The sequence below is a fragment of the Dysidea avara genome, chromosome 1 (assembly GCF_963678975.1).
Source record: "Dysidea avara chromosome 1, odDysAvar1.4, whole genome shotgun sequence".
In the NCBI taxonomy this organism is placed as follows: domain Eukaryota; kingdom Metazoa; phylum Porifera; class Demospongiae; order Dictyoceratida; family Dysideidae; genus Dysidea; species Dysidea avara.
The window spans coordinates 52,616,675-52,629,617 of NC_089272.1; the positions used below are offsets into that span (position 1 = coordinate 52,616,675).

The window sequence follows — 12,943 nt, forward strand, 5'->3', positions numbered from 1 at the left end:
GCTATGAAAAAAGATTGCCACCATCAACATGTCAGGCTAGTTTGAGAAGATGTGATATCAAAGGATGGCAGACAATAAATGGTGGCAGTAATATTAATGTCGATGAATTTGTAAAAACAACAACATGACATTATGATCACTATAGCTATTACTTGGTCTTCATCAAAAACCTAGCAGATGACAGGTAGGCCTGCGTCAATATGCTGGCGTAATAAAAAGCATAATAGGCTAGAGTACTATGCCAGCATAATGATGGCATATTAGGTGGATATTTCCATGAAAATAGATCGATACTCCCTAATAGAGCAATCGGTGGAAACTGCAAACTGCTACAGAGCACTCAAATGCATTATACATAGCACCTTAGATCGATACTCTTTAATAGAACAGTCACTTTGTGGTGAAATACTCTAATAGAGCATTCACTTATTAAAATGTTCCAAGATAATTGTAACAAATGTTACTAACTTAGGAGAATAATTCAAGTATGATAGGAACACTGAAAGAGCATAATAGGTGAAAATTTTGGGAAATTCCTGAAAGCATTTTGGGCAAAATTTTGAGAATATTTGACTCAGGCCTATTGACAGGTTTTTTTACTAGATTTTATTTTTTGTATAAGCAAGCCCCAATTTGTATTCCATTGCAGATTTGTGCCATTACTGAGGTCTGCAAGAGCATTCAGCCAGTCTACATTAGCAGTCTAGGTAAGCAGTTGGCTTCTCTTATCCAACTTTGAAGAGAATCAGATAAAGTATGCAGAGATAATGAGGAACAGAGGATGAAAATATGAAAATATGAAGAACACCAGACAGTTCTGCAGTTCTGAACATGCATACGTATATAATGCAATGATGGCTAAAGTGAATTCAGCTCGAATTTAGAATAATATTATTATAGTATAGGCTCCTTACAGGGGCGGATCCAGAGTTTGGAAAGAGGGGGGCACCTTGCTGAAAAACAGTTGAAGACCAAAAAAAAAAAAAAAAGGTCACAACAATAATAGCTAGTTATCCTTTACCAAATATATCACGTCTGTTATGTAAAATAAAATCCTATTTATAACTTCATAGGTAAGCTACACTGCCTCATGAACATTGTGACTGCTTTATTAGAGTAATCGACTGCTCTATTAGAGTATCTTGATCTTGTATGCAATTTCTTGAAGGTGGAGGGGGGCATTTGCCCCAAATGCCCCATCCTGGATCCGCCATTGCCTTATTACCAAGGATTTACTGTTACTAAAAGTAGCTTAAAATCGAATCTCAGAGCTCAAAAGTTTCTCGAGAAATGCCCTCAGACATTTTCAGCTATGTATATCAACTTTTAGAAACCCTCTTTTGAAACCCTAGATCTGCCATGGGGGACTGAACTCCCCTGGATCTGCCACTGTTGTACAGTACAATAGTGTCATATACATAATTATGTTATGGTCGCTATATGTTATCATTATGTAAATTTTATAGCAATTTGTCTTGTCTAATTATGGTTGCACACAAAATAGGTTTCAATCAGGAAGTTCTAAGAAACTACTTCAACAATATCAATACATCCGAAACTTTTTAAATTAATACACCATAATGTGTTTAGGTCTTTATCAAGGTCTTTATCAAGGCCTAATGTCAACTTCATTGTTTTCTTTAAAATACACTTAACAAATACACATGATCAGTTTCTTAGTGACTCTTAACTTGTGATAAACACCCTGTATATATATATCTAATCAAAAACAGCCAAGCTGTAAAAAAAGGTGCGGCCCCCAAAAAAGGCCATGGTGAAAAAAGATGTGAAATCCAAGGTGGCGGCCAAGAAATGGCTGTGATGGTAGGTTAATGGTTACATTTTAATAACCACAATTCAGGTGAATTTGGTGCCAAGACCAAGCGGCACAAAATTCACCTGAATTGTCGTTATTAAAATGTAACCATTAACCTACCATCACAGCCATTTCTTGGCCGCCACCTTGGATTTCACATCTTTTTTCACCATGGCCTTTTTTGTGGGCCGTACCTTTTTTTACAGCTTGGCTGTTTTTGATTAGATATCACTTCTTTTTGTATTTGTATACTGCAAAGCCGGCCTGTGGCTGGCTTTGGGGCTTTTTTAACCCATGTGTTTTTTCTTTACCACAGGAAGAAGAAAAGAACTTAAAGAAGATTTTTAATACTTCAATTGTTTTTGATTTTATTAGTAATTATACAAATTATATACATATATTTATTACATGCCCATTATTCCCCACAGGATATTTTTTTGCAGTTGATCTCTCTACTGGGTGACTTGAAATGTAGCTGAACTATATACAGGATGGTTTCTTTCTAGCTGAACTCTCTACAAGGTGACCTCTTCTAGCTGGTCTCTCTACAGGGTGATTTGTTTCTAGCTGAATTCTCTACAGGTGATTTGTTTGCAGCTAAACTCTCTACATGGTGGTTTGTTTGTAGCTGAACTCTCTACATGATGGTTTCTTTGTAACTGAACTCTCTATAAGGTGACTTTGTCTAGCTGAACTCTCTACAGGGCGATTTTGTTTGTAGCTGAACTCTCTACAGGGTGATTTGTTTGCAGCTGAACTCTCTACAAGATGGTTTCTTTGTAGCTGAACCCTCTACAAGGTGACTTCGTCCAGCTGATCTCTCTACGGGGTGATTTGTTTCTAGCTGAACTCTCTACAGGTGATTTGTTTGCAGCTAAACTCTCTACATGGTGGTTTCTTTGTAGTTGAACTCCCTACATTATGGTTTCTTTGTAGCTGAACTCTCTACAAGGTAACTTCTTCTCTACAGGGTGATTTGTTGCAGTTGAATTCTCTACAAGGTGGTTTGTTTGAGGCTGAACTCTCTACATGGCGGTTTCTTTGTAGCTGAACTCTCTACAGAGTGATTTGTTTGCAGCTGAACTCTCTACATAATGATTTCTTTGTAACTGAACACTCTACAAGGTGACTTCTTCTAGCTGATCTTTCTACAGGGTGAATTGTTGTAGCTGAACTATCTACAAGGTAACTTCTTCTAGCTGATCTCTCTACAGGGTGATTTGTTTGTAACTGAACTCTCTGCATGATGGTTTCTCTGTAGTTGAACTCTCTACAAGGTGACTTCTTCTAGCTGATCCCTCTACAGGGAGATTTACTTGTAGCTGAACTCACTACAAGTGATTTATTTGCAGCTGAACTCTTTATGTGGTGGTTTCTTTGTAGCTGAACTCTGTACATGATGGTTTCTTTGTAGCTGAACTCTTTACAAGGTGACTTCTTCAAGCTGAACTCTCTATGGGGTAATTTCTTTGTAGCTGAACTCTCTATATGATGGTTTCTTTGTAACTGAACTCTCTACAAGGTAATTTCTTCTAGCTGATCTTTCTACTGGGTGATTTGTTTGCAGCTGAACTCTCTACATGGTGGTTTCTTTGTTGCTGAACTCTCTACAAGGTGAATTCTTCTACCTGATCTCTCTACAGGGTAATTTGTTTGTAACTGAACTCTGTACAAGTGCGTTTTTGTGGGTGATCTCACTGCAGGTTGATTTGTTTGCAGCTGAACTCACTAAAGGGTGATTTTGCTTGTAGCTGAACTCCTTACATTGTGTCTAGTTTCTAGCTGATCTCTCTACAGGGTGATTTGTTTGTAGCTGATCTCTATACAAGTTGATTTGTGTGTAGCTGATCTCTCTGCAGGTTGATTAATTTGTAGCCGATCTCTCTACAAGGTAATTTGTTTGTAACTGAACTGTCTATAAGGTGATTTATTTGTAGCTGATCTCTCTGCAGGTTGATTTGTTTTAGCTGAACTCTCTACAGGGTGATTTACTTGTAGCTGAACTCCTTACATTGTGTCTAGTTTCTAGCTGATCTCTCTACAGGGTGATTTTTTGTAGCTGACCTCTCTTCAGGGTGATTTTATTTCTAGCTGATTGCTCTACAGGTTGATTTGTTTGTAGATGAACTCTCTACAGGGTAATTTGCTTGTAGCTGAACTCCTTACTTTGTGTCTAGTTTGTAGCTGATCTCTCTACAGGGTGATTTGTTTGTAGCTGATCTCTATACAAGTTGATTTGTGTGTAGCTGATCTCTCTGCAGGGTGATTTGTTTGTAGCCGATCTCTCTACAAGGTAATTTGTTTGTAGCTGAACTATCTATAAGGTGATTTGTATGTAGCTGATCTCTCTGCAGATTGATTTGTTTTGGCTGAACTCTCTACATGGTGATTTGTTTCTAGCTTATCTCTCTACAGGTTGATTTGTGTGTAACTGATCTCTCTACAATCTGATTTGTTTGTAGTTGATCTCTCTGCAGGTTGATTTGTTTCTAGATGATCTCTCTACAGGTTGATTTGTTTATTGCTGATCGCTCTAAAGGTTGATTTGTTTGTAGCTGAACTCTCTGCAAAGTGTTTTGTTTGTAGTTGATCTCTCTACAAGGTTATTTTTTGTAGCTGACCTCTCCTCAGGGTGATTTATTTCTAGCTGATCTCTCTGCAGGGTGATTTTTTGTAGCTGACCTCTCTTCAGGGTGATTTGTTTCTAGCTGATTGCTCTACAGGTTGATTTGTTTGTAGATGAACTCTCTACAGGGTAATTTGCTTGTAGCTGAACTCCTTACTTTGTGTCTGGTTTGTAGCTGATCTCTCTACAGGGTGATTTGTTTGTAGCTGATCTCTATACAAGTTGATTTGTGTGTAGCTGATCTCTCTGCAGGGTGATTTGTTTGTAGTCGATCTCTCTACAAGGTAATTTGTTTGTAGCTGAGCTATCTATATGGTGATTTGTATGTAGCTGATCTCTCTGCAGATTGATTTGCTTTAGCTGAACTCTCTACAGGGTGATTTGTTTCTAGTTTATCTCTCTACAGGTTGATTTGTGTGTAACTGATCTCTCTACAATCTGATTTGTTTGTAGCTGATCACTCTGCAGGTTGATTTGTTTCTAGATGATCTCTCTACAGGTTGATTTGTTTGTAGCTGAACTCTCTGCAAAGTGTTTTGTTTGTAGTTGATCTCTCTACAAGGTGATTTTTTGTAACTGACCTCTCTTCAGGGTGATTTGTTTCTAGCTGATATCTCTACAGGGTGATTTTTTGTAGCTGACCTCTCTTAAGGGTGATTTGTTTCTAGCTGATCGCTCTACAGGTTGGTTTGTTTGTAGTTGAACTCTCTACAGGGTGATTTGCTTGTAGCTGAACTCCTTACATTGTGTCTAGTTTCTAGCTGATCTCTCTACAGGGTGATTTGTTTGTAGCTGATCTCTCTACAAGTTGAATTGTGTGTAGCTGATCTCTCTGCAGGTTGATTTGTTTGTATCCGATCTCTCTACAAGGTAATTTGTTTGTAGCTGAACTGTCTATAAGGTGATTTGTTTGTAGCTGATCTCACTGCAGGTTGATTTGTTTTAGCTGAACTCTCTACAGGGTGACTTGTTTGTAGCTGAACTCCTTACATTGTGTGTAGTTTGTAGCTGATCTCTCTACAGGGTGATTTGTTTGTAGCTGATCTCTCTACAAGTTGATTTGTGTGTAGCTGATCTCTCTGCAGGTTGATTTGTTTGTAGCCAATCTCTCTACAGGGTAATTTGTTTGTAGCTGAACTCTCTATAAGGTGATTTGTTTGTAACTGATCTCTCTGCAGGTTGATTTGTTTTAGCTGAACTCTCTACAGGGTGATTGCTTGTAGCTGAACTCCTTACATCGTGTCTAGTTTCTAGCTGATGTTTCTACAGGGTGATTTTTTGCAGCTGAACTCTCTACAGGGTGATTTGTTTCTAGCTTATCTCTCTACAGGTAGATTTGTGTTGATTTGTTCATTGCTGATCACTCTAAAGGGTAATTTGTTTGTAGCTGAACTCTCTCCACAGTGACTTGTGTGTAGCTGAATTCTGTGTAGCTGAATTCTCTAGAGAGTGACTTAATTGTAGCTGAATTTTCTACAGGGTGCATGACTTGTTTATAGCTGAACTTTCTTCAGTGTGACTTGTAATGTTCTGAATCTCTATAGTGATATATTTGCTTAACTCTCCACATGGTGACTGTCTTCTTGCTGAACTGTCTATAAGATTAACTGTTTGCAGCTGAATTCCCTACAGAATAACTTGTGATGTAATAAAATTCTATAATGGAGTAAATAAATTAACCGAATGCTCTATTAGGGTGACTGTTCTATTAGAGTATCTCGATCTCGCATTTGCTACACGGAGTTGGCTTTCGAATCATAACTCAGTGGTTTGTAATCCGATTCTTCTGTACTACTGCAAGTACTTTCTATGAAGATTATTCCAGCTATACATCGATTTTCAGCTCATTGCTCTAAGCGGTTTGCCTAGTAGGCGTGAAAACTAATACTTTTTTATTCGTAAAAATCGATCGCGTAATTGTGACACAGGTTGGGTTTTGTGTCATATCTCCATGGTCTTTATCTCGATTCCTTTCAAACCACCAAAAGGCACTCCTACGATGGTTACTCCATCTACATAGCAATTTTCAACTCATTCCATGAAGCGGTTTACCCTGTAGGCGTGACAACAAATCGATCTTGTTTTACGCGAATAATCGGTCATAACTCCTGAACCATTCATCGGATTTGTACCAAATTTGATGCTAGGATTCGCCGTTGGACTCCCTTTCTGTGTGCCAAATTTCAAGGCGATCGGAGTACGCGTTTGCTTGTTATAGCAATTTTTGCAAGTGTGCGAAAAGACGAAGAAGAAAAAAAACGAAGAAACAAAAACGAAACTTTGGCCACTCGTATCTCGGAAATGGCTTGAGTGATTTCCTTCAAATTTGGAATGTAGACTCCCCTAGCTGGCGGGCAACTCTGTAGCAAATTTGGTTCCAATCGGATGAGGTATCACCGAGATACAAATGTGTTATGACGTTTTCTTTCTTCCTGTCAATATACTCACGGTGTGGCGCGCCGGCTTCTTGGGCCGCACGACACACTATCGTGTGTCTTGATATCAAGACTCACGGTAGTGAGTCGCGCGGCCAGTAAAGCAGAAACGCGCGCCGCAGACAATAAATGACGCGACCACTACGTGAGGATTTTACAAGAACGAACGTTGTCAAATTCGGCCTTCCTGTAATCCACCCGTCATTTACGCTATCCCTCTGAAACTCTGGAGTTGAACTCATCGTGTCACTAGTAACTACCACACAAGCAGTGAAGCAAATCCATGCCGATTGTTTCGTGATCGAGGTTGCCGACATCAAAGGGGAAGTTTCATTTTTTATCGCATGCGGTTAGACGCAACCGCAGGTGTATGCCTTGCGTTCCTTTGTGCATTCCGAACATTGATCGCCCTGTTATCGCTTCAGTATTCACTCAATCACCTCAAGATTCACATCATCGATTTCACCATACATGATTACCCTACAGTCGTGATTTCAGCACCAAATGAAGTTTCAGTCGTCCTCAGTCGACCTACAGGCCAAATACAAATCCCAGATTGTTGTTTTCCGCAATACTCGCTTGGCATGTAGGGCAATGTGTCTTTAAACTGTTCTAAAAGTTTCGTTCAGATTGAAACATTTGTTTTCGAGAATGGCTAGTTTGAAATTTGAATTTAGTCGCCCCCACGTCAGTGGCGGATCCAGGATGGGGCATTTGGGGCAAATGCCCCCCCCCCCCTTCAAGAAATTGCATACAAGATCCATATACTCTAATAGAGCAGTCAATTACTCTAATAAAGCAGTCACAATGTTCATGAGGCAGTGTAGCTTACCTATGAAGCTACAAATAGGATTTTATTTTACATAACAGACGTGATATAGTAGGTAAGGATAAGTAGCTATTATTGTTGTGACCTTTTTTTTTTTTTTTTTTTTTTGGTCTTCAACTGGTTTTCAGCAAGTTTTTTGGTCTTCAACTGTTTTTCAGAAAGGTGCCCCCCCTCTTTCGAAACTCTGGATCCGCCCCTGCACGTCATTTGCTCTCTAAGAATTTTACTCGGAATTTAAAGAATGACGCAGAGCACAACTGCGGTCACTGGGTATTGATGAACTGGCGCTCTATGTAGTTAATCAGTACATATAGCCACCAAGAAGTGTGCTGCCATAGATTATAGTCCATAGATATAATCTATGGTGCTGCATATACCATCCTTCGTTTTGAAATTAGTCGCCCCCACATAATTTGTCCTCTAAGGGCACGGCTTAAAGAATGACACAAGAGTATAACTGCGGTTACCAGTTGTTGACACAAGCTGTGAGTAATTAGCACATGTAGCTAGCTTAAAAGGAAGTGTGCAAAATCGCCTAATACAATTGTCACCATGCATTATTGCATTTTATAGCACCCCCACACAAAATTACACATGTAATTACAACATACAGAGGAGACACATGAATACCAAACACTTTTCACAACAATAATGTAAGAATTGTACAATAATGACTGTAATATAACTGCTATGCAAATGTTTTCCAGTGGCCCGCCATGGTAGCGAGTCTCACATGACGGCATGTATATTCATCCAAACACAATGGGAGTAATGAATGAGTATGATGACAACAAGTTGGTATGACTCCATTTGTAGAATCCAGATGAGTGGGTGTGGCTCCAGTATGTCTAAACAGTTAACAAACATTCCTGTTATAAATACGTGCTAGAGTTGCAATATAATAGCATAGTATTTAAATGCAATAATACATAGTCTCCATTGCATCACTATCAAACGACACTAAGTGGAGGATATTCTTGCATCTCTAGTATGTACACTCTATCAGTACAACCTGTCTTAATGGCCACTAGTATAGAAAGACAACCACTCTTGAAAAGCCAATTCCAATTGAGAATTTATACACTGTTACCTGCTGAATGAGTGAAGGTGGCAATAAACAAGTTCCACCGTAATTTATACACGTGATCTGATCCTGTATATTCTGTCAGTGGATGAGATCCACTTGGCCGGGACAAAATGTGACTCAAGTGCCCTGGATGATCCATACTCAACTAACTTATGACCCAGTGGCACAATGGAACTGACTATTTATAGAGAATACAATTATATTTATTTCAAAGATGTGTGGATGTGTGGACACATTACAACACATTACATGTACATACAAGACATGCTACATACTGTTTTAGCATTTCAAGTCACCACATTATACACGTACCAGTCAACAATGCTTCATAGTGCCCATCAGTAAACCTGAAGAAAAGTTACGAAAAATAAAAATTCACATAAGTACAATGAAACCTCATTAATATGGCAGGCTGTGGGACCAAAAAATTTGGCCTGAATAACAAGGTGGCCTTATTAATGAGGTCATAAGTAATGCTTAGCTATATTTGGGACCTACTAGAGGTGGCCAATATAATGAGGTGGTCTTATTAAAGAGGTGGCCACTAAGTGAGGTTTCACTGTACATATAGTTCACAATATTGTGAACAATATTAATGGTTAACAATATACACTGAAACCTGCAGGTCACTTCTTGTGGAAGATTGCTCTCTACACAAAATGACACATTCAGAGATTGTATTTAGATGGATGATACAGTAACGCATTGTGACTTCAATACTCGTGATGTGTCACTGCTAGGCAGCAACCATATACACGGCACTGCCACATCGCACTTGCTCGCACACACAATTTTGCTAAAGATTTTACAAATAGATAATTAAGGGGTGTGGCAACTAATTGTTTCACTCGCAAGACTGTGTGGCAGCTGTTTCCCTTTTGTACAAGTGGCCACCAAGACAGGTCCACTGTGGATGAAAGCCAGGTATTAGATATTTGGTATTTCATGTGTTGAAGACATTCCAGGGCTTCTGGTAGTCTCAAATCTCACCACAGTTTAACTCAGGCAGTGTTGTGGTCACCACTTAACTACTGGAATACTGTGTTATGTTCATCTTATACTTGGCTACTATATTGAGAACTGAAATGGATACTCTGAAACATATATCCTATGGATAATGACTTCATCACTTTCTTCATCAGGAGCTTATAAGGACCAATAGTGAAACTTTTTACACTTGGGGCTGACAGTCAACTGCCTATGTCTGAAGCAGTGCTTTTGGTGCTCTAACAGATTGGCTGCCCCCTTGCTGCCAGCACTCACTGTCTCATACGCTGTCATACACTAAATCCATGTCTATAGCCAGTTAGAACAGCATGCTTCTTACCTTTTTTTAAGGCCGCATAATGCAGCCACCTCTTTAAAAGGCAAGGTCAGAAAATTTTGTCCCTACGGCCTGAATAATGACCAGCTTTCACTGTACTATTAGTGATTAGTGATCATGGGGGATTATTTATTAAGATACTAAGATATACAAACGCTACAACCTCTAAATATAGCAGTAAGTTTTTTACCCTGGTCCAATGTCTCGTAATAATACGTGACTTCGTGAGAGACTGTACTGTGACAAATACATGTTTATCATGATATGTGCTAATCGCCTTTTTACAATTAAGTTTTACAACACAAATACATGTATAGTTAAACTCACCAATTGCGACTAAATCCCTTCAACACGAAAAGACAAGTAATGAGACAACCTTGGAGACAACAGCCACACAAGTCTATTCTGGTGCGTTTATTTAGTAGTAATATAAATTTTAAAGGCGTTTATTTACAACAGGACATAATTATGCGCCCCTCTATTGTCTCTGTACATACTTGCCTTTTCTTTACTATTCTCATTTCATTTCACAAGATCTCTTGGCAGGGACGTAACTTCTTCACTTGAATTAGTCAATGCTTGAAGTAGATCGAGATACTCTAATAGAACAGTCACATTTCTACCAGTGCCATATTTTTATATTGTAAAGTCTGTAAGTAGCTAGTAATTTAAACTATACAATCCGATGCTAAGCAGAAGTTGTAACTATGCTAAATATTGATTGTTGTATTACAGCTGTTTTGTGACTGCTCTAATAGAGTATCTTGATCGTTTCAATGCAGTACAAGATGAAAGGCAAAGTGTTGTTAAGGGTGTACTAGTTAAAATGGGTGTTAGTTGACTGTAGTTGCATGCCACTGACAGGGCCGTCCAGAGAAATTAGAGGGCCTAGGGAAAAGAGTTAAAGAGGGGCCCAGGGGCAAGTAAGGGTCGAGATCCTGACTGCTCTATTAGAGTATATCGATCTTTCTTTAAACAGGTATTCAAGTGGCCCCTTTCGGGCTGTGGTAGGGGGAAAAATACCCCAGTTACCCCCAATGTGGGCGGCCCTGGCCACTAAAATTACAGTTATATTTTAATATTCTGTCACTGTAATCTGGGGTTTCTGTCAAAACCATGGAAACTCACCTACTGTTATCAACAGTGCATTGCTTATTCTAACAAAAAGTATTGAAATCCCATCCAAAAACAGCTTATAGCTGTAAAAAAAGTGCGCGTCCAAGTAAAGCAGAGTTAACTGCGACAAAAAGTAATGATATCATAATGCGGCCATGTGCGAGGTGTGCAAGTTGTAAAATTAATATTAGCTAATCAGATAATACAATGTTATTGTTAAAGTGTTAATGAGAACTATGTGATGCTGCTAGTTTTTAAGTGTGTGAGCATCTTCATAAATGCTACATAAATTTAATTCTCAATAAAGCAATGTGTATAGATTCTCTGATAGTAATAAATAGTTTGAGTTTGGCCGCCTTTCCTGTATACGGCATGCTACAAACAAAGGAAAGGTGGCCAAACTCAAACTATTTATTACTATCAGAGAATCTATACACATTGCTTTATTGAGAATTAAATTTATGTAGCATTTATGAAGATGCTCACACACTTAAAAACTAGCAGCATCACATAGTTCTCATTAACACTTTAACAATAACATTGTATTATCTGATTAGCTAATATTAATTTTACAACTTGCACACCTCGCACATGGCCGCATTATGATATCATTACTTTTTGTCGCAGTTAACTCTGCTTTACTTGGACGCGCACTTTTTTTACAGCTATAAGCTGTTTTTGGATGGGATATATATATACACTAAGAAGCTGGTAATATTGCACAGATTGTGATCGAGTTTCATATTCAGTTGTAATTCATGTGGTAGTACAATTTTTCTGCTTGGTTCATCACCAATTGTTGTTTTGAATGCAATTATGGTCTGACAGTGAAAAATTATACTGATCTAATCAGACAAAACATCATGTAGTTGACATCATTTTAAAGCCATTGTAAAAGTTCATAGAAACATAAAATTTCTGTAAATGTGTAGGCCCATAAATCGTTCTATTTCATCCTTGCCTATTCTGTAAACACATGTTTGAAGGGTTGTAGTGGTAGTAGCGATGCACTGATTAATCAGTAAATAATTGGAAATTGGTTTATCAGAAAATTTTCAGCAATATCGCTATCGGTAATTATTGGCAGATTATTTAGCCAATTAATTCTACTGACCATGATGCTAGTGTTTTCATAAACATAAGACAAAAATAAAGTTTAAAAGTGACAATTTTACAAACTATGTATAACATTTTGGTAACCATATACATTGGATAGGTTATTGGTACAGCTGTTATATGATTTTCAATATCAGATAATCGGAAAAATCTCTTATCGGTGCATCACTAAGTGGTAGTGAAGTCACTAAAGATGTTTATTATTTGTGGTGTTTGACAACTGTATTATAACATTAACAGGCTAAAAAAACCATTTATGCACAAATTTTGTATGCATGTGCCACATATAATATACATCTCAGGCAGGTTTCAATGGTGGATCCAGGATGGGTGGAGCATTTGGGGCAAATTCCCCCTCCCTTCAAGAAATTGCATACAAGATATACTCTAATAGAGCAGTCGATTACTCAAATAAAGCAGTCACAATGTTCATGAGGCAGTGTAGCTTACCTATGAAGCTATAAATAGGATTTTATTTTACATAACAGACGTGATATATTTGGTAAAGGATAACTAGCTATTATTGTTGTGACCTTTTTTTTTGGTCTTCAACTGTTTTTCAGCAAGGTGCCCCACCTCTTTCCAAACTCTGGA

The 12,943-nt window shown here is 38.3% G+C and overlaps 1 long non-coding RNA gene across 1 annotated transcript; it reads right to left on the bottom strand.

The window, feature by feature from the left end:
- Positions 1–8,271: 8,271 nt before the first annotated feature.
- On the bottom strand, positions 8,272–10,829 carry LOC136268663 (uncharacterized). Its single transcript, XR_010707081.1, has 2 exons — positions 10,445–10,829; positions 8,272–9,140 (listed from the first exon to the last, which is right to left on the bottom strand). It is a non-coding gene; the product is annotated as an uncharacterized lncRNA (long non-coding RNA).
- Positions 10,830–12,943: the final 2,114 nt, after the last annotated feature.